General features: G+C 35.2%; 1 protein-coding gene across 7 annotated transcripts in view; it reads left to right on the plus strand.

Moving 5' to 3' along the window:
* The first annotated feature begins 6,703 nt into the window (after positions 1–6,703).
* LOC109674396 (taste receptor type 2 member 13-like) overlaps positions 6,704–22,548 on the plus strand; it is a 49,958-nt gene continuing 34,113 nt past the window's right edge. For all 7 annotated transcript variants that reach the window (XR_012448842.1, XR_012448841.1, XR_012448843.1 and 4 more), the window contains exon 1: positions 6,704–6,940. The gene's annotated coding sequence lies outside the window, so the exon portion shown is untranslated. The remainder of the gene's footprint in view (positions 6,941–22,548) is intronic.

Raw genomic sequence — 22,548 nt, forward strand, 5'->3', positions numbered from 1 at the left:
GTTATGCCATTGGAAGAATATAATCATAACTGCATCCTTACTAAATCAATAAAATAAGAAGCATGCAAATTCTGACTGCCCTTTCTCTTTCTGAGTATGAGTGAGACCATAATTTGAATGCAGTGAACACAATATAGGAATAACAAGGACTGGATGCTTCTGTCTGTCAAATTAATGATATATCTTATACCCAAACTTCTGTGGATTCTAAGATAAATTCATTTTCAATTTTTAAAATAAATCTTCAATTGATATTTTGTTAATTTTAAGGAAACACAGAGAATAGAAACAAAATGAATGAAATTTAGAGGCAGAGGATCCTTGATATTTCCAGAATAATAAGCCTGTTTTCTCATTAGAATCCACTTTATTCTATTTCCCTCACTTCAGGTTAGAAAAATTACCTCTTACATTATGTAAGCACAGTTTTTATGAAACCTTGGCTAAAATTCTTTGATATAGAAGAATGAGATACAACCAAACAAAAAAAATGGCAGTGTATGAGAAACATAAAGCCAACCTTATACAATCGGAAAATATGAAAGTTTTCCCTCTAAAATCAGAAAGTTGATAAGGGTACCCAGTTACTCAACTTTTACTCAGAGTAATTATTAAAGTTTTAGCCATAGAAGAAAGGCAATAGAATAAAATAAAATTATCTGGGGTACAAAGAAGTAATCAGAAAACTCTTAGGTCTAATAAACACTTGCAGCAAGCAGGAGGACACAAAATCAACGTATACACATCAGAAATCTCCTGTATAACAAAGATGTTGAGAATGAAATCATGAAAATACTCCCACTCATGCCTCAAAAAAATGAATAAAGTACTTAGGAGTAAACCTATTGCCGGAGGTAAAAGGCCTCTAAAATAAAAATGATAAAACACTGAAAAAATTGAATAAAACACTAGAAGATGGAAAAACACCCATGTTCAAGGATCAGAAGAATTAATATCGTGAAAACGGATATACTACTGAAAGCAATCCATAGATTCAATGCAATCCTCCTTAAAACTCCAGTGGACTATTTCACAGAAAAACCAACCAGAAACTCATATGGAAGCACAAAGGTCACTGAATAGCCAAAGCAATCCTGTGCAAGAAAAGCAGCACTGTGGCTGACACCATACCGGACTTCAAATTCCACTGCAGAGCCAGACTAACAAAAACAACATGGTATGGAACAAAACAGACACGTAGATGAATGTAATAGAGTAAATGATCCAGGAAAAAAACCTATGATGCTCAACACCACCTGATTGCTGACAAACTTGCCAGGAACCTTCTGTATAGCCTAGGAAACAATTACCAAAGTGAAGAGACATCCTCCAGAATGGGAAAAATCTTTGCCACATATTCATGTAACAGGAGATTAATATCCATTATATATGCAGAACACAGTAAATTAATAAATGCCAAAAGAATAAATAATCCAATAAATAAATGGAAAAGTGAATTGAAAAGACAATTCTCAAATGAAGGACTAATGGCCAATAAATACATGGGAAAAATGTTAAATAAACTTAGCCATCAGATAAATGCAAATCAAAACTACATTCTGGGAGTTGGTACCACTGGAAGGAGGGAGGATATATGCAAAAACTGTAGGGGGTGATTGTAGTGGAAATATTACATACTCATGTGTATATATATGTATATGTGTGTGTGAATATACATATTCATGTATTTTTGTATCACTAGATTAAGAAAAAGACTTTTTGGGAATATCTTTAGTAATTACTAAAAGATCTACACACTGGGAATTTGGGTAAGAAGTATAAAATGTTATGGACTCCAGTATTATAATCTCTGCTGAAGTCACACCAGGTACCTGTTGATCTGTGGACTTAAGATTTCTATTCTTTCAGCCACCAACAAGAATAATAATTCCTATTTTTCTACTATACAATCGTGCATGAATTACTTTCATTAACATTCCCAAAGTGCACTAATACTGAACACAGGAAGAACTGAGGGACTTTATAATTTCCTGAGGTCTCTGGTCTCTTGATCCAATCAGTGCAGTTCACTGGTGCTACAAAGGCCTTGACAAAATTTCCAAAACAAATTCTGACATTACTTGGATGGACATAGTGCTCAGTAATAAGTAAAGCAAGAAAAAAGTAAAAAAGGAGTACAATATCCCTGACTGTGATTTCTTGAATCCTGATCGAAAGTTCTACCAACAGCTGGTTTCCAATGGTCAGTGAAGTTTCTCTCATCTTTTACATTCTGTGACCAAGGTACCCAGGACAATACCTCATGATGCTGTAGGATGGGTTCAGTTGTGTTTTTATGGAAATCTTGTTATTCCCCAAACAACCCAAAATAACACCCATGCATATATATTGTATGTGCTTACGATAGCTGCCACCTTCCCAGCATATATAAGAGGGAAAACTGAATTCTCACTTGATAGCATGCAAACAAAGAAGACATACATCATTCTTTGCTTTGTGGTTTTTTTTGCCCTTTCTAAACTGTACATAATTTAATCACAGACACATGTCAGCTAGTTTAATTTCAGACTTAATATATGAAGCATACAGGAAATGTCTAAGTTGATACAAGAAACTCAGTCCTCTGGTGATAACCTAAGTTGTTCTTTGTCATTTATGTGTGATTTTAATGAAAACACTGGATCCATGAAAAAGGTTTTAAGCAACTGATCTGTAGTTTTTTCCTTTCAAAGCAATTTAGTCTTTTCTAGGACATCACAGGATGCCAATCTTCCCTACAATTATCTTCTGATATCTTCATTATTCACAAACCATAAACACAGACACACACATTCATCAACTTGGCCACTGCATGTTTCATTTGGTTTCTTAAAAAATTCTAAGGAAAAATAAGACATGAGCAAATATTTTAATTTTAAACTAATTTTTTAAAAAATTAGTCTAGATGAACTTATTGAGACTTGAAACACCTCATTTCACAAACAGGCTTTTTCCATCCTATTCCTGGGGATATACCCAAAGGAATATGACACAGGTTACTCCAAAGGCACCTGCGCACCCATGTTTATTGTAGCGCTTTTCACAATAGCCAAGTTATGGAATAGCCCCACTATAGATGAATGGATTAAAAAAATGTGGTACTTATACACAATACAGTTTTATTCAGCCATGAAGAAGAATGAAATCTTATTATTCTCAAGTAAATGGATGGAACTGGAGAACATCCTTCTGAGCGAGGTTAGCCAGGCTCAGAAGGCCAAAAATCATATGTTCTCTCTCATATTGCAGACTTTAGATCTAGTGAAAATATAGAAATGCTGTTGAACTTGGGTCCCATGATAAGGGGAGAGCACATACGGGAGGGATGGGGATAGGTAGGAAACCCAAAACATGAAAGTGTCTTATGTCCCCACTGCAGAGAAACTAATAAAGAAACCTTAAAGTGACAGAGGTCAATATGGGAAGGGGATCAGGAACTAGTGAAAAGGTCAGGTAGAGATGAATCAACTTGGGTTGTAACACACTTGTGCATGGAAGCAATGCTAGGAATCTCTTTGTATAGCTATCCTTATCTCAACTAGCAAAAATGCTTTGTCTTTCTTATTATTACTTATGTCTTCTCTTCAACAAAATTGGAGAAAAGGGCAGAACAGGTTTTGCCTGGGAGCGAGAGTGGTAGAGGGGATGAGAAATGGCCCAAACAATGTATGCACATGTGAATAAATTAATAAAAAATTAAAAAAATATATATATATGACCATAATGATAGAGATAGTTTTTTTTTCCTTGCATCTGCATTTCTTTTTTTTTTCCTTTTTCTTTTATTATTCATATGTGCATACAAGGCTTGGTTCATTTCCCCCCCTGCCCCCACCCCCTCCCTTACCACCCACTCCGCCCCCTCCCTCTCCCCCCCACCCCCTCAATACCCAGCAGAAACTATTTTGCCCTTATCTCTAATTTTGTTGAAGGAGCGTATAAGCAATAATAGGAAGGAACAAGGGTTTTTGCTGGTTGAGGTAAGGATAGCTATACAGGGCATTGATCCTGTGAACCTATAAAGATAAGTTTTTAACTTCATAATTTATTCCTATCTAATTTTGAGGATATTTTAACTTTTAATGTTCTACTTTTTATTAGATAAATTTTGTATGTGAAGGTTCTTTTGTAAAATGGGCCAAAATGCAAAAGTGGCATTTCCCTATATAAGCTGCAACATGAAGTGTATGAAATGGGAGATAGAAATCTTGACTTAAAAAAGAAAACAGTAACATTAATTAGGGAAGTTTAAAAAAATCAGGCTTCTTACCTAATAATATTTATCAGGCATTTCCTTCACACTTGTGTCTCTTAGAAATGCTTCCCTCCTGATTCTATTTAACATTTAAATGTGCATTTTTAATTAAAATATTCACAAACTTTGTAGATGTTCTTAAACACTGTAATTTTCATTAGAATTGCATTTGGCCCAATATTTTGGACAAAGTAGCACCTTCACAAAATTGATTCTATCTGAAGAACAAGAATATCTACATTTATTCAGATGTTCTTTTGTGTTCCTTAGTACAATTAAATAACTTTATTGATGTTTTTGTTGCATTTTTCAGGCTTCTAATTTTTGCTGTTATTCCAAGAAAGTTCAATTTCAATTGTCAAACTCTAGTCTTAAATGGTGACTTGTATATTTTAATATCATATTGGACTATATGGCTAAACCTACTAATTTTATGTGAGAAACTTATAACTTAATTCTTGGTGTATTACACAGGATAGCGGGATAATATCTAGGTAAAAATATTACGTGCAAGAAAAATCTATTTTTTCATGTTCATTCAAATATTTGTAAGCTTTTTCATATCTTTTCTAAATGCACTGGCTAACAGCTCTAATACTTGTTTGTACTTTAAGTATCAGTATAAAAGACTACATCTCAACAAAAAGCATAATATTATCATATCTATTTAAAACACACCTTCTATTGGATTTTTAAAAATCATTTCCTTCCATGTAGAATGGTTCAGTGCAAAATATGATCAAATGATATTTCAATATCTGTTATTGGTCAGTATTCAACAGGATGCAGACTATATAGAAATTTCACCAAGATATATTTTAAATAATAGGATAGAATTAATGTTCCCAATTTAGAGAATTCTCAAAGCTGCTTTCTTCATTCTGGTGTTCTCTGAATTTCTTAGCTCCTTATAATTTTGTTTGGTTTGGAATTTGTTTTTAGGACACTCTCAGTGTATAAACAAAGTTGTTCATGAACTTGGAGTCCACTACTCTAGGGGGCCCAAGTACTAGAATTATAGGCTTGTGCCACCATGCCTGTCTTATTCCTATAATTTTGTACCTAGGTTACTCAGGACAGTTGTCACCAGAAACTAGAACCTTGCTTGAAATCTTAAGCATTCCTTCTATCTTTCTGAGGTTATCAGCCCAAACTTCTAAAGTCTATATTAAATCCTTGGTGATTTTTTTATTGTAATTCTCCTTCATATGGTTATCATTACATGGATATTCTGTTGAGTCATTTTCTAAGTATTGTTAAGGTGTAAGTGTAGACTTAAATCACACCCTGATACATCCTCAGAAAACAAGATTTGTTCCTGTCCTTTGTCAAGGCTTCAATGCTCTCTGAGTTGTTGTCAGTTCATGACATAGTTCTTCTCCTATCCCACTTAATATTTTGGACTCATGTATTACTAATCTCAGATCAAATCATTTCATAATGCAGAAGAAAAAAAAATTCAGAATGCTGGGCATTGAACCCAAGGCCTCAAACATGCTATGCAAGTGTTTTACCTCTGAGCTACATTCTCAATCCTGAAACATTTTCTGAGAGCTGCTTCTGACAGAATTATACTTCTCCAGAAAGAAATTCTGTGTCTGTTTTTCTTCCTCCTTTTAATTCTTAGTAAATTTTGACAGTGTGTGAGTTGCATGATTTGGATTAATGTGCTTTGTCACTTCAATCCTGTGTGTTAACATGGACTGATAGATTGATGGTAGCCATGGTATGATTCAGAGCCATAAGACATGGGAAATTTCATATTGGCAGGAAAAAATAAAAGTATAATAAGAATTTGATGCTGTGATGTAAACCTTTCTATCCCTACTACAACATGCCTACAGTTTCACAACAATCTTAACAATATATTTTGTAGGAAGAGTTTTGAACACAGAGACCTAAATAACTGGACAGACATACAATGGATAGAAGGCAAAATAGTACAAAATATTATTCCTTTTTATGAAATTAGCATCTCTGGTAAATACTAGACTTCTAACAGGGAAATAAGAATATTGGCAGATAGTGTTCAAGTTACTAGATATATTTCCATTGTGATTGATCCCTGGAAGTATCTTATGTTCACCTTCAAAGTGACCAGAGATTGCCCAAAAGATTATACAATTGGTGATAGGCAATGGCTATGTGATCTTACAACTCAGAGAATATTCTAAAGAAGAACTGTCACATTATATGAAGTAGTCATTAAAAGCTTAATGAATCTTGATAGTATGGATTTTCAGAATAATCTCAAATCTAGATACTAAATTTGAAGCTTGGGGATTAATGCCATGATGTCTCATTAGTTCTGGTGTTTGAATTTTTTTTTTTGGATTGATTATTTCTCAGGGTTTCCACATCTTTATTGATTTCCTCTTTCACATCTCAGATAGTCTATTTAATATCATTCATCTGTTTGTTTGTATTTTCTTTGATCTCACTTAATTGTTTATTCACATCCTTTTTGAGGTTAAATAGAAACTTTTGTGTTTATTCTTTGAGAGGGGTCTGGACTTTCCACTTTTAGATGAGATTCAAGGGCTCTCCTGCAGTTGCAGTAGGGAGTGCTGAGTCTCTGTGCACTGTGGGGGTTGGCCTTCTAGTGCCAGCATATTAGCAGATTGCCACTTGGTAGAGGAGCTGAGATTCTTGCTCTTGGACAAGAGAGATGTGACTCTCTTGCAGGTAGGTACAGTGTGAAGTGCTGGGCTTCTATGTACCTTGGAGGAACAGAGCTTCAGGTGCCCCCTCAGAGTGGCAGGTTATAGCTTCCCTCTTCTCAGTGGGGAATCTGGCATTCTCATTCTTTGATGGAAGAAGTAGGGCTCTCTTGCTGTCAAGAACAGTGCAGAGTGCTGGGCTTCCATGCTCTATGGGCCTCCTGGTACCAGCAGATTAGCAATGTCTGGAGTCTGGGTTTCACTTGGGTGTGTGGTGACAGGCTCATGGCACTGTGTAGCAAGTTGAAAGTACCTATGTGTCTGCAAGTCCAGCAGACTTGGATCATCTTGGTGCTCACCAGGCAGTAGAGGCCCTGGGTTCTACTTACATTGGGGTGTAGGCTTCCAGGAGTCATGGCAGCTGCTGCAGGTACTGGAGAACAAAGCCTGTGGGCAGCAGGAGTTTGGGGGCCTGATTTGCCACAGGAGCTTCTGGGAGCACATTTCTGTGGCACTCCTGTCCACTCAGGAGAGCCAAATCTGTGGGCTGTAGGAGTTTTGGAGTCTAATTTCCTGCAGGGGCTTCCAGAAGCACAGTCCCATGGCACTGCTTCTGGCTTCAGAAAACAAAGCCTGTGGGCAGCATGAGTTCCATGGTCCAATCTTCTGCACAGCTTCAAGGAGTGCAGTCCTGTGGTGCTGTTGCTGGAGATATAGAGCCTGCTTGCTTGTCTCTTGTTACTCCTGGAGCAGTGGGAACTATGGGATCTGCTTACACAGGGGCATTGGTTTCTCTGGTGTTTCAGGGCAAAGGTAGCAGGTCCTGTATTAGTGGGGAGCATGGAGTTCTGAGTTCTTGAGTGTGTCAACAAGTGGGACTTACTGCAGAGTAATGGAGCCTGGAGCTACATGATGACTGGTGACTTCAGGGGCAGGGGATTAGGACTGTTGAGCTGCAGGTTATTCTTCCTATTCTTCCTGTGGTTAGATGTTTCTATATTGGCAGATTTGGAGAAGGCTTTGCTTCTTGCTGGTTATGGGACCCCGTGGGTACCTTTTGGTGTTTTCTGATCTTCCTTTTTTGGGGTAGTTGGTCACCGCTGGGCTGTAGGAATCTGCCATCTTGCCCCCTCCCTTCTTCTTCTGATTCTGATTCTAGTTCTGGTTCATCTACAGGCTCAGGAAACCAAGAAATATACTTCTGTGGATGTCTCTTAGACTCTTTTGGAGAGTGGGGGTAGGGTGAGAATTCAAACTCTGTCAACAGGGGCAGGACAAGGAACAAACTCTGAGAGTGGCCCCAGTGCTGTTTTATTAGAGGTTTGATTTGGTGGCTGAAGTGAGGGTCAATGCTAGGGAAGTACTTTGGGTCAATCTCCAATAGGACTGTTGTTGCAGCCTCATTATGCTTTTTTAGCCTCTCTTAAGCCACTTGTCAATGACATGGACTAATAAACAAAATGACATTTGAAATTACTTAAGTGTGTACTCTTAGATAAATCAACCTTTTGTCTTTTTTCCAATTATCTGATTATAACTAAAATCTAGTTACAATTTAGAATTCTCATTACTGGGAAAGATGATAGACTTAAAGAACTTTTAAATTTTTTATGAAAACCACAATATTTCCCTTCAAATACTCTGGTTTCTGTGCCATTTACATCTCTCTGATAATTTCCAACACAAAGTTATAGAATCCAAAGTTTCCTGTCAGACAATTAATTAGCAGTATCCTTAATTAAGGAAACCCAAATAAGTTCACAATAGAGTCCAGACAACAGGAAAAGGAAGGGAAGACCAAGGTACACTGACAACTTAGTAAGGTTCAAAATTCAGGCTGCATGGATTCCAAATATTCATTTCTCTGCCTCATCAAATGATGGTAGAAAGCAAATGATACCAGTCCAAAATGGATATACCCCCAAATAAATGTGACTTTGGCAGCTACATGGGATCCTTTTTTTCTTTTTTTGGACTGCTTGCCTAGCTTCAGCTACCTACATGTGGATAAGCCTAAATGGTGTTTTTTGCCTAGATCTTTCTCAGAAAAGTTTGGAGTTCTAGGACAGAGATCTGTCCTAGGCTTGTTTGGGTTTCAACATGTTTTCTCCAGCCACTTGCCATAGTATGGTAAATACAGAGATCAATAATGGTTAAGGGTAGAGATAGGAGGTTTATTATGTGGAATGGGCACAGCATGAATAAAGGTTAAGTATTTTGGCCCTTCCAAGGTAAACACAGGAGTTTCAGCTTTAAATAGAAGAATAATTGGGGTAATCCTGGTCAAAATATGATTTAGTTGATTTCTTTGTTTCTGGTTCCAAGAAGGATTACAGAAAAATTGCTATCACTGCCATCTTTTGAGGGAAATAATCTGGTAAAGATCCTCTGGATTTCATTGGAATTTGTTATGTTATTTCCTTCTCATCTCTACTTTTATTGATATAGGTCTTCTCCTTCCTTTTTTTTGTTAATTGTTTATAAATTTATTCATATGTATATACATTGTTCGGGCTGCCCTCCTTCTTTTGGTTAGTTTGAGTAAGGTTTTATTAATCTTATTTATCTATTCAAACAACCAACTTTTGTATCAGTGATTCTTTGTATTGATTTTATAGCCTCTGTTTCAATAATTTCTGCCCTAATCTGTATTTTTTCTTTCTATATTTTGATTTTGGGATTTGCTTATTCTTGTTTGAAGTATATCATTTGGCATCTCTGTTTTTCTTATGCAGCCAATCCTATCATTTTCATTACTGTATATCAAAGATTCTGGAAGTTATGTCTTCATTTTCATTAGATTTCAGGAAATTTTAATATCCTCCTCTTAATTCTTTCATGATCTACAGGTTGTTCAACAATGTGAAAATGTGTTTGAATATTTTGTGTAGTTTCTTTTGGTATAGATTTCTAGTTTCATTTCATTTTGGGCTGATAGAATACAGGGGATGAGTTCACTTTTATTTGCTACAGTTTATTTTATACCTTAAAATATGATATATTTTTGAGAAAGTTCCATGGACTGATGAGAAAAATGTGTATTGTGTATCAACTGTAGGAAATATTCTGTAGATATCTGTTAAGGCCCATTTGGTCAACAGTGCCAATTATAGCTGAAGACTTTTGATTATCTAGTCTAGATGATTTATCTATTGGTGACAGTGTAGTATTGAAACCTCTCACCTTTATTTTCTTGTGGCTTATCTGTGTTTATCACTCCAGTAGTGTTCATTTAATGTAATTGAATGCACCAACATTTTTCATGTGTGCTAACAATCATTATTTTCTCTCAATGTTTTGTTCCCTTTATTATTATGAAGTGACTTTCCTTGTCACTTCACTAATTTTGGTTTGTAGTCTGTTGTATAGATTTAACTACTGTTGCCTACTTTGGGGGTCCATTTGCTTGGAAAATCTTTTTTCCATTCTTTCACCCTAAGGCAGTATTTTTCTTTGTCAGTGATATTAGGAAAAGATTGTAGATTTTTTCTTTTAAACCAACATGCCATGTTATTTATTTTGATTGGAGAATTGATGCCATTAGTATGCAGTATTAATATTGAAAGTTATATAGCATTTCCTCTAATCTTGAAAAAAATTTGTGATGTTTACTTATTTCCTATTCCTCACTGTAAATCTGCTTATCTAGTGGGGTTTATCCTTACCTACATTTACCTGGCACGTTTGTCTTCTTATTCTCCATGTAGGATTCCTTTAAGTAGCTTTGTCAGAGTTAATTTAGTCATCATGAATTCCTTGAACTTTGGTTTATCATGGAAGATGTTCATTTCTCTTTCAATTATGCGTCCAGCTTTGCAGGATGCATTAATGTAGATTGAGTTATATTGTTTCAGGACTTGGAATATGTCATCCCATGCCTTCCTTGATTTCACAATTTCTGTTGAGAAATCTGTTTTTGTTCTGATGTATTTGCCTTTATAAATGACTTGTCACCTCTCTCTTGTAGCTTTCAATATTCTTTCTCTGTTCTGTATATTTAGTACTTTAATTATAATATGCCTGGGGCATTTCTTTTTTGATGTTGACTGTTTTATATTCAGAAAGCACTCTGTATCTGGATGACCCAGTCTTAAGATTGGGATAGTTTCTGCTGTAATTTTATGGAATATTTTACTTATACCTTTAGGTTGTACCTCTTCTTCTTCTATATCTATGATTTGTAAGGTTTATCTTTTGATAGTGTTCCAGACATCTTGCATGTCCCATTCATATTTGTTAGTATTTTTATTTAGTCTTTGTGTGTTTTATCAGATTCTTCTAATTTACCTGCAATCCTTGGAACTCTCATTTCAAATTTTTCTATTCTATTATCAAGGCTTTTCACTGAATCTTTTATTGGGGTTATTGGTTATTGAGATTTTCATTTCCAGTGTTTGAATTTGTCATTTTTTCAGGATTTCATACCTGCATTGACTTGTTTTCATATCCTGCACAGTCTTCCTTATTTCTGTCAGCAGCTTGAATTCTCTTTCAGTTTAATTAACTGTTTATTTGTATCCTCTTTGAATTCATTTGGGTGCTTGTACATATCCTCTTTAATTTCATCAACTATAAATATCATTGTATTTTGAGTTCATTGTTTGAACTTTCATCCACTTAACTATCATTCACACCCTTTATAATTTAGTTGTTGGCTTTTGGAGGATACCATAAGTAACTAAATTATAAATAAAACAATAAGCAACAACAATGACAACACAACAACCATTCAGTACTTTCTCTCCAGAGTAGCTATATTTTTCCTCTGACATTTTGATTCATTCAGTCCAGTAAGTGGTTTTTTTCTCTCAGGTCAATACCTATCTGTTTTTGATAAATTAACAACTGTAGAGTTGACTATTTCTATAATTTCACACATATGTGGTCATAGAATATATTCTGCTGTATATAGGGGCTTGTCCAATTCTGCCTGCTGAAGTAAAATTGCATACAAGTGTTGAAGGTACACATTCTGTCTTGTTCTCAAATTGTCTTGTTCTCAAAAAGCATTCAGTATTTAATCTTTAATATGATATTAACCATAGGCTTTTGAAAATTTACTAAATCAGTTTCATCAGTTTTACTTATTTTTAGTTTTCAGTAAGCTTTTATGTTGCATGTGTACGAAATTTTGTCAAATGACTTTTGTTCATCTATTCAAATGATCATATGATTTTCATAACTTGTTCTATAAATATGGTGAATTATATCCAGTCATTCTTAATATTAAGCCAGGCTTACTTTGCTAGGCTAAATTCTGTTTTGTCCCTACTTTTATTTTCTTAAAATATATTTCTCTGGTTTTGATATCAGGATGATGTCATAAAAATTTCAGAAACATTCCTGTCAACCTTTAACTTCTGAAAGATTAGTGTAAAGTTGTTTTTTCCTACTGAAATATTTGAAGAAATCACTATCAGAAAATTCATTGCCTTAAGGGTTTTTTAAAATTTTCCTTTTGTTGTACTTTTCATTTTGGTTTTACTGGGTTTAGAACTCTGGGATTAATTCTTGCTGTGCAAGGGTTCTACCACTATATAACACATTTGAAGTTTCCATAGGTCATGTCTTTAGATAAGACATAGAAAAATGGGTTTTGTTTTGTTTCTCAGATTGGAGAAACTTAGGTAGAAAATTTGAAATGGCTGAGGGCTACCATTATCTACAGCACAGGTGTGAAATGGAACATTTAACAATGGTGGAAATGTTTCATATGTGTGATAACTATACAATAGACCATAGTTGGGTCTTCCATTGAGCACTTGAAATGTGTTTAGTGACATTGGGGAGCTATACTTTTAATTTTACTTGGTTTTAATTAATCTGCATTTAAGTATCTGTGTATAACACACAGCTACTAGCTATCCAATTCTATTGCAAAGTTCAAATATAATGTCTTCTTCAATTATAAGTTTAGTTAGTAGGATGAAAATGAATTCAAATCCTGATACAGATGATAATGTTGACAATAGGGTCTATTTGTGGCCTCTCCATATGGTTTGTGTATTATGACCTCAAAGTAGTTAGACACCTACATATTGTTTAGGGTTCTAAGAGTGAATGCTCCAGTGATTACAAACAAAACTATACAGCTACATATGAGAAGCTTCAGAATCCTAGAGCCACATTTCTGCCATTTTGTATTATTTGAAGTGTTCAGAAAACAACCTGGATTCAAGGATAAGGATAATTGACTCTAGATGTTAACAGGAGCAGGCTGGTGGAGTGGCTCAAGTGATAGAGAAACTGCCTAGATATTCACAGGAGGAAGGGCAAAGAATTTGTAGTATCTTTTAAAACTGATATACACTCTTAAACATTTAAGTCTTACATAAGAAAGTAGACCTCCATTTTCTTAAAATGTGCGTATTTTATAAATAATGTGCATGGATGCAGTTTATATATGCTGATCACAAACTGTAGATACATGTGGCATTTTGTAGATGGGGATTAAGGTTCTAACGAATGATGAATGAATCTAACAAATGAATATATCAGATGAATGCATTTTCAGGAAAAGATGACATTTGAAAACTATAAGAGGAAATATATCTGTTTTACATGTTGGCAAATGGAAATTCAAGTTCCAATGCAAAGTCTTATATGTAAAACACAACCACTTTTATAACATCAGGAAATATAACCTCTGATTGCAAATTAGTAACTCAACCTTAAAAATGTTAAGTATGTGTTTTAACACTTGCAACCCAGAGATCATACATTTTGAGATATACAGATTCTACTTGGGGCCATAATTAAAGGAGAAAGAAGACACTCATTGGAAGTTTCAGCTTTGGATACATAAATCTATACCAGTTCAATAAGAATTCATCAATCCATGGTGAATTAAAGGCAGGTTTTCCCTACAAGCAGACATGTTAAGCATAATGGATAATTTGTTTTTTGTGGTTTCTCTTGTAGAATTTATCATGGGGATTTTTGGAAATGGATTCATTGTCCTAATAAACAGCATGAACTGGATCAGGAATAGGAAGACCTCCTTGATGGATTTTATTTTTACCTGCTTGGCCATTTCTAGGATTTCTGTTCTGTGGATGACAATTTCATGTATTTCCATTCATATAATTGATGAGAAACTATTTCACTTTAAGAGTATATTAGTTAGTTTTTATATCCTCTGGACAGGATCCAACTATCTCTGCTCAGCCTGCACCACCTGTATCAGTGTCTTCTATTTCTTCAAGATTGCCAATTTCTCTAATCCTGTTTTCCTCTGGATGAAATGGAGAATTCACAAGGTGCTTCTCAAGACTGTACTGGGGGCAATACTCTATTTCTGCATATTTCTTATTTCTTTGGAATCAGCAACTAATACTGTAATTGGAGAAGTTATAAAAATGGAAAAGAACTTGACACACAATTTTACAGAGGCTGTATATAATTTCATAATTTATCATGTTCTCCTTAACCTGATCCTCCTCATGTTTTTGGGAGTATCACTAGCCTCCTTCCTGTTTTTAGTACTATCCTTATGGAGCCACACCAGGCAGATGAAGCTGCAGGGCATATATTCTAAAGATTCAAGGACAGAGGCCCACATAAGAGCTATGAAAACTATGATTTCATTCCTTGTCCTCTTTTTTATGCATTATTTTAGCAAATTTATGGTTTTGTTCGCCTATTCTTTTCTATGCAGTCATGTGGCAAAGAATTTTGCTCACATGCTATTATTTTTGTATCCTTCTTGTCATCCATTTCTTCTGATTTTATAGAATAGCAAACTGAAACAGGCATCTCTCTGTATCCTGAGGAAGCTAAAATGTGTCTGATATGATATGATCCCTCATTCCTGAAAACATGCCTGATTTGATTAAGGTTGTTCTGAAGAGCTAGAAGAAACAGCAGATGTGGAGGTACACATTACTAATCCCACAAGTTGTGACACTGAGACAAGAAGATCATGTATTTGAGGTCATCCTAGTTACATAACTATTTGCAGGCCAGGTTGAGATAGATCTTGACACCACATCTCAAAAGAAAAAGGAGAAAGAACAAGGAAAAAGGAAAAACTTCACCTTCTGTCCCTTTCATTTAACTCTTCTCCTGTCATTATGTTCTCTGATATGCTATTGAGCATTACTGAGAAAACTTGCTTTTTTAAATTTTTAAAAAGTACTTCTAATTTGTTTTCATTAGATTAAATTGCATTTTATTAAAAATGCATTTTACATTAGATTATTTCAGTTTCAAATTTTATTAATATGTTAGATAAGTATTAAAATAGAATTGAAACATTTGAAGGATCACAATATGTTTATTAAATATATATCAATGTGCATATAAAACAAACTTGTCTGCTGAAATATGTTGGAACATGTAAAAATGTATTTCCCAAAATGACCAGTCAAAAAGTGTCAATTCAGTAATCATTTAAAACTGAAACTAAATTAGAATAGTTAATAAAGTCTAAAGTTTTATGAATGCTTTATTTGAGAGTATAAAAATATAATCAATTTGAAGGTGCACATTATTTAGAGTTTTTTCCTAATTCAAAATCTGGTTCTGCATTTTCAGCAAAAAGCATTAGACAAACAGATTTTAACTCTACTATGTGAATATTTGGAGTAGAGATTAAATTGTAGTTGATTAGGCAATGCTATAAGAAGACAAGAATAAATATTAGAAAATGAGTAAATTAATGTAGCAAATATAGAATTTCACTTGATCAAAGTCACTGCAAAGAAACAAAGGAAAATGAATAGTTCAAAGGAAAAAGTAAGGTTTATCCATTGAGATTACACAATTATTTTTAATAAGAGGGAGTTCTCAGGCATGGTGACTCAAGTTATAATCCTTGTTCCTTGGGAGGCAGAAATCAGGAGGATGGTGGGTTGAGGACAGCCTGGGCAAAAAAGTTCACTAGACTCCATCTCACCCAATGGCTGGGATGGTGATGTGCTCCTATGTTCCCAGCTATGCAGGGAAGCACAAATAAAGGATCACAATCTAGACCAGTCTGGCCAAAAAAGTCAAATCCTATTTTAAAAATAACCAACACAAAAAGCATTTACAGCATTGCTCAAGTGGTAGAATGCCTGCTGACACCAAGCACAAGGCCCTGAGTTCAATCCCCAGTATTGCAGGGAAAAAAACAACAAAAAAAGTTCTCCTTTTTAAAAATTGCAGTTACGGGTTGGGATTTAACAGTGCTTGTTTAGCATGTATGTCACTCTGGGTTCAATCCCAGTACTTATAGAAAAAAAAAAAAAAAACAAGCATGTGAAAAATTTCTGGTCAAAGAGAAAGAAAGAAAATAATTGAAGAGAATTGTACTAAATTATTACAATGGCATAAGAGCAGAATTTAGAGAATTATATTGAGAAAAGAAAAATCATTGCAAAGAAATTTTGTAATTCTCAGCAAAATCAACAGAGTTTTTTAATATTGCAGTTAGTATTTAAAAAGTCAGTTAGATACGAGTCAGTAGTATGAAAAAAAAGCTTAGAAAAATAACTGGTATTTTCAGGCTTAAGCAATAAATACTTGAGTAAAAATAAAATGTCTGGAGTATAGACCATGAGATGACCTTGTGCAAAGGGCATAATTTCTATAGAAAACTACTTCTTAACAGAGCAGTTTTGCCATTGGGAACAGTTAGTCTCGCAGAAACTTTATTTGGGATTGTTGATTATGGTGTAGTAGTAGTTTTCATCTTGGTTTCTGAAGTGACTCTGGGGTTCTACTGTGGTCTCAGAAACTTTATTTTGAGTTCCCAGTCACATCACCTTAGAGAATCCATGACACTTTCTTAGATTTGGGGAGCTTTGTTTCCATAGTCCAGTGTTATGACTGAGGACCACTAGTACCACTTTGACAAATTTTGTGGCCTTACTCTGGTTTCCAGAAGTTCATTTTGGGCTTTTAATACAGTAGTCTAAAAATAGTTTATCTTGCTTTCTGCAACATTTATGAGTCTTGTTTTTTAAAATTTTTATTAGAACATTTAGTTTTTGGTAGGAAAAAAACAATGAATGAGGAAATCCCCTAATAACTGGCTATTCCTGGAGTTATTTTTAAAATTTCATAAAGGCAAACAGAAAGTATGGTGGAGGGGGAAATGACTGTATATGAAGATACTTATGGAATTAGAGAGTACACTTAGTGGGGTTCAGCTCAAACTTCAACATCTATTGAAAATTGGTGTACCTTGAATTATCAGGGGATTCATTGTGATAATTCCATAGATGTAGAGAGTGTATTTTGAAAGAGTCCACTCCAATGTATACCCATACCTCACCATTTTGGTTTAGTTTCTAGGAACTTTGAACTGGCATGTGCTTTGGTTACTGAGCATTTGTAAGAACTTTTTTGGTGAGCATTTGTAAGGGCCATATCAAGAGTGACTCTTTGTATGTGATAAAAATATAGTTAAGAAAATACAAACATTTCTGTCTCATTCTTCTCACTTCATGATATGCTTTCTCTACCCTCTGCATAGAAAATGTAAATGTGTGTAACATCTCTGGTATTCCATAGGATGCACTATTTGCATGTTTAATGGCTAACTAGGGCCAATTAAAGTCGGAAGGTCACACAGGAAAAAGAGACTACCTTTCCTTTGTAAATGTCTTGCCTCTGTACAAAATAGGAAACCAGGAACATTGGCCAAGGAATAAGTTGCCAGATATAACACTATTTACCAGCAAGAATTATTTGGTAAAGGGAAGAAGTGGGCAGAGATCTCATGTTCACACCTTTATAAATTATACAAGTATCTTAGACTTGGAAATTCCTGTTGCATATGTGTAACTACAGTCTCCAGTTCCCCTGAGCTAGACACCCAATAGTAGCCACAGGAGTTCAAGACAAGATCCCAAACTCTGCTGCATCACTGGTTTGAGAAAATCAGAAAGATAAAGAACAGGCTTCAATTCATGGACATCCAGATGTAGGCACCATCTCTGGGTTTACTAAAGTCTCAGTAATCTAACTAATGCCTTGTTAAGACACATAGGACACGCTGTTAGAAGTAATGGCACTGTAAGAGACTGTCTGAACCATCACAAGAGAGGCCAGACAGAAATCCACCTAAAGCCTTAGTTCAGGAAGTGTCTCTCAAAAGAGAAAATTGGCCCTCAGATTGAGGAGACCCTATGAAGCAGCCACATCACTGGGGCTTTGAGGAATTCTTGGCATTGCAGGTTATCACAATTGTTTGCTTTTCACAGATAATAAGACTTTTTTTCATGTCTGTTTTACATGTGTGAAAGTGCACATTTTCTCTCTCTATATTACATGTTTACATATGTATGTTACTATGGTTGTGTATAGGACACTAAATGGACTGAAGACAATTAAGTACACATTTATCAAAGAAAATGCCCTAAGTGTACAAGGAAAACTCAGAAGATTGAGACGTGTTTAATATTGCAAACTATGTATATGTGTGTTTTTATTAACCAAGTACCCTCATGTTTAACTTTATAGAGCCTTGTTTAGATGGAATCCTCTTGGACTCATAAGCTTGTCAAACAAGGCTTCCTCCAAGGCTAAAAAAGCAGGTGTCAAAACCATTTTATCAGTGTTCTCCATGGTTGGGGAATCCTTTGGCTTTTACAGTGTCCTATTTCTTTAGACTGCTAGTGTTATATGGTATATTTACATGACAAAATCCTTCAGGGAATTCTACTCAAATTGGAGTCACATAAAATTAAGATTGCTAAACCCCCAGGTTCTTTATGGTTCACATGTCTTCAGTAAGTCTTTGGAAGATGAACTAAGGCAAAATTTGTTGTTAAATTTTTGCAAGGTTTGCTGGCCAATCAATTCCTGGTAGAGTTTTAAACTAAATGTAAATATTCTGGGTTTCTCAGAATGTAGCTGACTATCACAGGGGTTAAAACTCTAATTAGGACATATATTAAAAAAGTAAAAATATATAAAAAGAAATTAAGTGTGTAGAATGTAGCTGACTATCACAGGGGTTAAAACTCTAATTAGGACATATATTAAAAAAGTAAAAATATATAAAAAGAAATTAAGTGTGTAGTTTGATAAAGGAATTAGAAAAAGCTTTGTTAAAAGAGGAATCATTTTATAAAGTCATTCCAAGGAAACAGGCAGAAAGGAAACAGTAAGTGGGAGAAAGAGATGTGAGGAAGGTTATGAGAATGGGGACATCTTTTTGAAGGCAAAAAGAAGAGCATGTCTCAGAATGAGAATGATTTTGATAAAAGTAAGTTTATTGTCTTATGACTGGATGGTGAAGAGGAAAGGAGGCAGAAAAAAACCCCAAAAGATATGAAAAGGTTACATTTTTGTGGAAAGAAAATTGGATGTGTATATGTTTTAATAAACCAGAGATCTGATGGGGCCTAAATAATTGTTATCTCAAAATGCTGTATACAATGGGAACAGCAAAATTTTTAAATTGTTAAACATGACTATTGTATGTCTTTTGTCTTCCACTGTTGTGACATTTGGCAGAAGCATTTGCAATACAGTTCATGAAAAAGATGTCAACATGTACTCTTAAAAGTAACTTTCTGGGCAAGTCAACTCCCTGAATAGCTATCCTTATCTCAACTAGCAAAAACCCTTGATCCTTCCTATTATTGCTTATACTCTCTCTCCAACAATATTAGAGATAAGGACAAAATAGTTTCTGCCTGGAAGTGAGAGTGTAGGAGGGATGAGGGAGGGGGAGGGGGGAAGGGGGATAAATGACCCATTGTATGCATATATGAATAAAAGAAAAAAGAGTAGCTTTCTGAAAAAAACAATCTGTTATGTAACTAAAATTTGGTTATTCCTAAAGTATTAGAAGCTAACTCTAATCTATAGAACAGGTAAGAACAAGCCTAGAAATTTACTCTAGAATTGTGGAAAGGATCTTCCAAGTGTTTGATATCAAAGACATGAGGGTCAAGCAGAGGATGATAAAGGAAGCCAAGAGGACAGCCAACTTTTGGCCCTCATACTTAAAATTCAGCGTGCTCCAGTGACAGATGGGACACTTTCTAAAGAGAATCCCTGGGAACTCTGGTGAGTCACTTGACTTTCTAATTGGGAGGAAAACAAAGACCCCAGAGGCTAGAAGAAAAGAGAACTCTTGAAAGATCCTAAAGGTAGTACTTATAAGAGCCTAGACTAACCATGGAAGTAGGAACGTAGGGTCAGTTTTGGTTGGCATGGTGGCCACCTATTCTGTCTTGAACACTTGGTAAGGAAATATAACCAGAAGCTAGAATGTTAAGACTCTATAAGACTTTGCCTATGTGTGTGCATGTGATGGATGGTAGAAAATAAAAATGATAGATTGAGAAGCTTGGAGGTTAAGAAACAGTCTAAGGTTAATTTGAAGGGAGCAAATTTGACTAAAAACAATATATTAATGATGGCACACAGCAGAAAAATAAATACCAAACAAAGACTAGAAGAATGAATTTGATGAAAAAAAAAAAACAACCTAGGTTTGTTTGAGGAAGCCAGGTGCTAGTCTGTGTATCTGTGGTTATTGGCTTAAAATGTACTGTGTGTTAGAAACCCTCAACAGTTAATAGGCACAAATGGCAAAAATGAAAAGCATTTCTACAGAGAATTTAATGAAATTTGGTCCATGGTATTAACATAAAAATCAGATGGTATATATATCATTAGGAAAAAGAATGGATGGCAAAAACAAGCAGGTGATTTGTTTCAGAATAACAGAAGCTTAATCCTTTTAAAAGAAGACAATAGGACAAAGGTTTAAACACAGTCTTAGAAAAGAGGGATAGGAAAAAAGATTATTAAGTGAAGGCTCTTCTACCTACCTGCATAAGACTCCGGGATGGTTAAAATCCTTCAGTTACAAACCTCAGCTAAAAAATTTGATCTTAGTGCTCTAGCTAAAGCTCTACAGCTGAGGCAGTATAAAAAGTCAAAGAGTTGTATCAGTTCTGTGTATATGTTTTGGTGCTGCATTCTCATACCACCACTCAGAAGGAAAAGGATTTCAAAAAGACAATAACTTTTTAAGAGGTAGCTTTCATCTATAATATAGGTCACTCTTAAAATACATGGAAATAATCTGGCAGATAAAAGCTTCCAAAGGGACAGCCTTGAACAATGTATCTGGGTACATATTAACTATATTAGGGATTCTCATTGCTCTTCATCATCTACAACCATCCCTTATTCCTAGGATGCACTTCTTTTGACTTTGCTGAAAACAGGCCTATTAATAAGATGCAAAATAGTGGGATATATCTTACGCTCATTCTGTTTCAGCTTTGGTTTCCTGACTTGCACCAATGGGCTTAAAAACTCAGTGAGTAATATCACTAAAGTTATTATGAGCAACTTTATTTATTCTTTTCTACTAGTTTCCTGGCAGAATCTCCAGGAACCTCGTGATCATAAGTCACCATTAATTCCATGACATGCTGTGGCTGGTTCATTCTACTTTAGTCAAGCCCAACATAGAAGACCAATATCATTTTTTACAATTGGTGTTTTCAAAGCATCACTACAAAGTATTTCTGGGAGGGCTTTCTTGTTGAGGTCACTTGAAACTGATGTGACATGCCTTCCCAAAGAATACAATTCTAACTCAGATCAGACTAAAACACCCTTGAAAACATTGGGAATTCATAGACTTCATAATGGGAGTCTTCAATGCAAAACTTCAGTTTAGTCTGTAAGACTGTATAATATCACATTGTGTCCTTCGAGAAAGAACATGAGTGCAGGACATTCTTGATGTGTGTCTGGAACTACACTATCCTGAACATAGCCCCACACATTGGGCAGCTGAAGGGAGATTTGTTTTGATGGATTACCAATATAACCAGGTCTGGATCCAAATGCCATAAAGCTTCTTTACTTAATCTAGCCTGACTCCAATCCTTACTTGCCTCTATAGTGATGATTTTACACTTTCTGATGTTTTGACTATTTCTAACATTCTGAAAGTATGCATCTTGCAGGCTATAACAATTTCAGGCTAACATGATGATAATAGCACAGTTTCCAGTCATTCCCCCAGGAAGCTTGAGTCCTGAAACAACATAGAGCAGACAGCCAAAGTCTATCCTAACTCCAGGGTACCCAAGGACATTGACTGTCTTCAGCTTGAAGAAGTTAAGAAGAATGAGATCTTCACTTGGTCTCCTTAGAGTCAAGGAGGCTGAAGCTTCTGAGGGGGTAATGAGATAGATTAAAGGTACCCACTTATCCCTGGAGAACTGTGACAGTATTTAATCATTGTTAAACCAGTTAATACTTTTAAATCACTGTTAATATGAATCATGTCTTTATTGTAGGCATCCATTTAATGTTTATTTTTCCTTTAGACTAAACTAAGATGTTGGGGTCTGGGTAAGATTTGATTTCTTAATTGACACCTGCTAAACCTATTCCTAGAGCCCTTGCTATCTTGAGCAAATGATTATTAGATGAACACTGAGCAAGACTACCCTTATGATAGCACAACTGCTTTGAACACTACACAATGCTTATTATTGGTAACAAGAAAACCTTTGACTGCAAATGTACAACTTTGGATCCTGAAAGCACTTTCTCAGCCACAACTTTACAAATAGCTGGACGTTTTGCCATCAAAAGCCCACAGTTACCTCTAGTTACCTCTAGGCCAGAGGTAGGAGCACTTCCACTGTTGGCTCAGCAGAA

Source organism: Castor canadensis, chromosome 6 (genome assembly GCF_047511655.1).
Source record: "Castor canadensis chromosome 6, mCasCan1.hap1v2, whole genome shotgun sequence".
Lineage (NCBI taxonomy): Eukaryota > Metazoa > Chordata > Mammalia > Rodentia > Castoridae > Castor > Castor canadensis.